Source organism: Fukomys damarensis, unplaced genomic scaffold (genome assembly GCF_012274545.1).
Source record: "Fukomys damarensis isolate Sample0158 unplaced genomic scaffold, DMR_v1.0_HiC HiC_scaffold_5, whole genome shotgun sequence".
Taxonomy (NCBI): domain Eukaryota; kingdom Metazoa; phylum Chordata; class Mammalia; order Rodentia; family Bathyergidae; genus Fukomys; species Fukomys damarensis.
Window position 1 is genome coordinate 62,972,597 of NW_022900917.1, and position 5,891 is coordinate 62,978,487.

The following is a 5,891-nucleotide window of genomic DNA, read 5'->3' on the forward strand; positions in this document are numbered from 1 at the left end:
AGTAAATGAAAATGAATGAATGAATGAATGAATACATAAATAAATGTATATAACCAGTATTCAAACTGGCACTTGTCTAAATGAAACTTGCCTTCTGAATCACTCCATGATTGCCCTGTGAGCTAGCCTCTCATTTATGTAGCTCATTATGATGCAAGAAGTAATGAACCTGGTGGGAAAAAGTCGTTTACATTTTCATTGTGCTGTTATCATATTTAGTGTTCATTTATTGCCTTATGCACTCATCTATAATTTTTGTTGTCACATTGTTTAAATGCCATTAAGCAGAATAAGTGATAAACAAGTTGGCACAAGATTATCATTTCCTCTAGAAAGATATTACTTAAAAATATTCCCTTGATGATCAGACAGCAGATGGTATCTAATAAGTTAAACTCCTATTGCAGTCATGAGTTAAGGAAGATTAAATTTTAAATCAAATCATGTTCTCAGAAGAATCTCCATATCTCATTTTATTTGAAAATTACACTGTGAATGGTCCAAATCTTAGAAGAAATCAATGCCATTCCATGTGTCTTTACATTTGATAAGAAATGCTCATTTTCAAGCTTTTACAGATAATCAGCTAGACAGAATTATGTAACTCTGTTTATTATTCAACAACACAAAATGCACGCATTCTTAACATATGTGGAGTTATAAGATAGGTGAAAGAGATAAATGACAAATAGATGATTCTTCCTGCAAGAAAACCTCAATGAAGGAAAATAGCACAGAAGATAAGACTCTACAATAACAAAGGGATTTCGAACAGTAACAAAGAAACAGTCATCATACAATGAAAGGAATTAAACACATTTGGGGGCACATGGAGATTGATATTGAGTTGTAGTTAAAAAGTACTAGGCAGATGATGCCAGGAAAGACTGTTAAGACCAAAAAAAAATGTATCAACTGGTCAGATACTGAATTGATAAAGTAGAAGTTTAATAAATCTTTCTTCTCAGAAGGCTTAATCTGAAATGTATTTTTCATTTACTATGTGATAAGGATGTGGTAGCACTAGAACTTGCACTGGTATAAAATGTAAAATAAAACATATAACTATTGATGCAGAAAAACAGAATATAAATTTATTTTATAAAGATAGCATAAAAGAATAGATTTATAAAGATAACATAAAGAATTCATGAATAACAAAAATAAATCTAACAAAATATATAAATTATCTGTACACACAATTTACAAATCACGGAGACACTATAACTACGTACTAGAATATTCTTTCCTGTAAATGATGCCAATTGCTCTAATTAAAATTTATAATTCAGTTCTACTCTGAATACCAATAGCTGTGTCTTTTTTCTGCTATAACTGACAAACTAGTTTTAAACTTTACATGGAAAGAAAATTTTTCAAGAATATACCAGGGAATCTTGAGGAACATGAACAATGTTTTTAAAATTACATTACTGAATTTCAAGTCTTACTATACAGCTAAATCAATTAAAAGTATATAGTATTTTCACAGTGATGAAAACTAAAGTAAATGATTAGAAAATGAGCCTCAGAGACAGATTGGTACACATAATATTTGGCCTATGACAAAAATAAAGGTTTAAAGAAGAGAAATAAAAAAGTTTTCAAAAATTATGTTGGAACATCCAATTATTCCAAGAAGGTTGTATATTGACTCTTTTCTAATACTACAAGAAAGCATTTACTTCATATATTTTGTAGAATGAAGGTAAAATACAAGTACCACAATTTCTACACCATACTTTCATAGTCATGTGTTATGGAAGGAAGCTCTAATAATAAAAAAACATGGTGATAAAATTGACTATAAAAATAATGATCAAAGTTGAACAGTTACCTAATTTAAAGAGGAGAAAGTAGTAGTTTAGAGGTATATTAGCATCATATATAATTGAAATGATTACACCCAGAATACATAAAAAATAGAAAATACATTAACAGTGAAAGGCACTTCAAATAAATTTATATCCAAATGGAAAAGAAGATAACATATGCTCTGAGTGTACTGGCTCATGCCTGTAACCCCAGCACTCAAGAGGCTGAGGCTGGAGGATCACTGCAAGTTCAAGGCCAGCCTGGGCCACAAAAATGAGTATAAGGCCAGCCTGAGCTATACAGAGAGACACTGTATCAAAAAACAAAACAACAAAAAAATGAAGATAACACATGACAATTGTTCTGAATACTTTAGTAAGAAATTATTAATTAAAATCAGAATGATATATACATACAGATATCTATATGCATAAAAACAGATATCTGTATATTAAGAATAAAGTGATTATATACTCATATTTGTAGGGGGTTGTGTTGGGTTTATTAAACTAAGAATAAATCATTAGTAATCAACATCAGTGATATAGATAAATTGTATCGTACAACATTGTTCAAAAGAAGCTAGATATAAGACCGGGCATGGTGGCGCATGCCTGTAATACCAGCACTTGGGAGGCTGAGGCAGGAGGATCACTGAGTTCAAGACCAGCCTGGACTACATAGTGAGTTCCAGGTCAGTCTCAACTAAGTAGTGAGACCCTGTCAAAAAAAAAAAAAAAAAAAAAAAAGAAGAAGCTAGATATAGAAAAGTAGATATTGTATTGGCCCAATCATGTGAATTGTAAAAAGAAATAAAGCTACACTTTGCTGTTCATAGTTACATATATGATGGAGGTGTTGTCAGGAAGGTAGAGGGATAAAATTGAAGGATACTAATAATGTTGTGTTTTTTTTACCTACCTTGAGATAACATAGTTTCACTTTTTGACTAATGTATTTTAGTATTACATATATTTGAAGTGCTGTCATATACAATGTTTATATAAAGCCAATTTGGCTATGTTAAAACCAATTTTGAGATCATTTTTCTGACTATAATGAGGCAGAATCAAATATCGCAGTTATGAGAAAGAAAATTATGGTTATGAAGACAAAGAGATTGATATTAAGAAGAGAGGTGTCCCAGAGGGAGAAGAGCTCATGAAGAAATAATAAATCAAATGGTATCTGAAAAATCTTCAAAAGTTAAACAAGAAGCTGTCCTCACAAAGCAAATTACTGGAAAATATCATATATATTTTAGTTCACAGGTAATTTTGGTATAAATATGCCAATATGCCATATACAATGCTCTTTTTTATTTCATCATCTTTACGGGGAATGTTAAAAGTTATACTAATCATGAAAATCAAAATTTAACCAATATATACAATCTTGCTTATTATCTAATTTTGAATTATTTTGATGAGAATGGATGCATAACTAGCTGTAATCAGGATTGCTTGTTTGACTTTCAAACCAATATATACCCTCATATGACACTTATTAAATATTTGATGACAAAACCATTATACATTAAAATTTTTTAATAATTTGCATAACTTTTAAAATTTTTATTAAGCATAGCTTTTATTGTGAAATATACACCAAGGGGACTATGATTGTTTGGGACAAGAAATATCAATTGCCATTTTATAGCTCACATTTCTAAATCCTAACATTTTAATACAAGCTATCTTATGTTTCAGATATCGCTGTATTAGTAGATTAATTTCTCTTATCTAGAAATCCTGCAGCTAAATATCCTGTGGAAAATAAAATAGAATTTTAGGAAAACCACAGGCAATAGGATTGTACAAGCAAACATATGAAAGGCATCAAATATCCAAAGTATCAAGAACTTTCGCACATAAAATAGCCATGTGTAACAAAGCCAAGAAGGCACTATATATAATGGCCATCAACAGAAAAATGGAGAATGAAATTATGTTATTTGCAGGAAAATGGATGCAAATTTATACCATAATGTTAAGTGAAATGAGTTTGAAACAGAGTTAAATGTTATATGGTTTCTTTTATTTGAAAATTTAAAATATACATAAATAAAAAGTACAGTGAAGGAGAGATGGTAGACAACAAGTAGACTTGTTCCAGATAAGCAAAAGGATGTGGGAGAACACAGGAAGGCAGGGAGAACATCAGTGTCCTCATCCATCTTATTCACTAGATCAATCCAGAATTAAGTTGCTAGTTTTCCAAATTTCAAAAAGAATCTTTAAATAAATAATTTCAATATGAATTAACCTATTTGCTTTTCATTTCAGCCCAATTCATTACAGTATAATTATTGACTTCTGTGGTATGATTCATTGAGAGACTAAACATGAGGATTAAATGACAAAATAATATAATTGTAAAATAACAGACAAATTATAACAGTTTAAGAAAGGATCATTCTCAGTAACACTCATACAGTAAATGGGAGTGGTTATGTATGAAAAAATTTCTCCACTTCAGCTAAAGCTGATGAAGTATTAGTAATCAAAATTAGAAAACTACTATAGGTAAACTATGAAAATTATGTACCTCAAATCAGTAACAATGACAGGAAGCAGAGCACAGATAAACTGCTGAAATTACTGTTTAAATTGAGAGTGCCAGGTAATGAGAAGCAGTTACAATCAGATTCGGTAAGTATTTAAAGTTACTACTACAGACCTCTAGGGCAATAATGCAATCCTGGGTACATTAACTGTCTGTAACGCTTCATCTGTTAGATATGTGTATACGATTGATTTCATATCCAAGGTAATTTCATTTTTAGGCTTCTTTTACCTGAACGTGTGTTTGAAGTGAATTTTCAAAACTTAGGAGAAATTGTTACTGAATTAAAAGAGAGTATAGCTTTTATGTACATAAAGTGACAAAAAAATTTGTGAGAAACTTGAGAAAGTCGGAGATATGCATTTAGGAGTTTTCTGTATGTACTTTATATAGACTGCTATAAAGTTCTGATCTATTTTTCTCCCCCAAGAAAATCTGAAAGTAGAAAAAATATTTGGAACATACAATTTAAGCTCCAGCAAGGAAAGAACTAGGAAGTCGTCATTTCCATTTAATGAGACACTGCAAAAATGGAAAACTACAGTTTAACCTTTCCATAAACATGATAGATAAAAAAATTCCTCAGTAGATTAGCAAGTAGTATACAACAATATATTAAAAGAGCTACACACAGTAATCAAGTGGAATTAATTCCACATATTCAAGACTGTTTTAAATTTTGAAAATTAATGTAATCCAAAATATTAATTGGTAGCTGGGGATTTAGCTCAGTGGTTCAGCACCTGCCTCGCAAGCACAAGACCTGAGTTCGATCCCTGGTACCAAAAACAAAATATATATATATATATATTGGCAAAAAACCATATCAATCAATGCACATAAGTATTTCACAAAAATCACAAAACCATTTATAATTTTTAAAAGATAATTTCAGGAAAAAATAGAAAAGATATTCAAAGTGAATGGAAATGTGTATTCAAAGCCACACTTGATATTGTAATTAATCACCAGAAAGTAGATACTTTTAGGCGGTGGGAACTATTAAGGTACCACACACCATCTCCATTAAACAGCATGTTAGGGGCTTGGGATTTAGCTCAGTGATTCTGCCACCTGCCTCACAAGTGCAAGGTCCCAAGTTCGATCCCCAGTACCAAAAAAAAAAAAAAAAAAAAAAAAAAGCATGTTAGAATATTTCAATAGTGCAATGTTACAAGTAAAAAGGAAATAAATATTTTATAAAATGCAAAAATGAATTTTTTTCATAGATGACATGAATATCTATGTAGAAAGCTCCAATCAACATTTCTGTAACTGAAGATAGTTATATAAAATAATTACTTTCTCATGCTGAGAAAATAACTTTTTGTAAAAAAAAAGCACTTAAAACAGCAATTCCTTTTTTTTTTATGACATGAATATCTATGTAGAAAGCTCCAATCAACATTTCTGTAACTGAAGATAGTTATATAAAATAATTACTTTCTCATGCTGAGAAAATAACTTTTTGTAAAAAAAAAGCACTTAAAACAGCAATTCTCTTTTTTTTT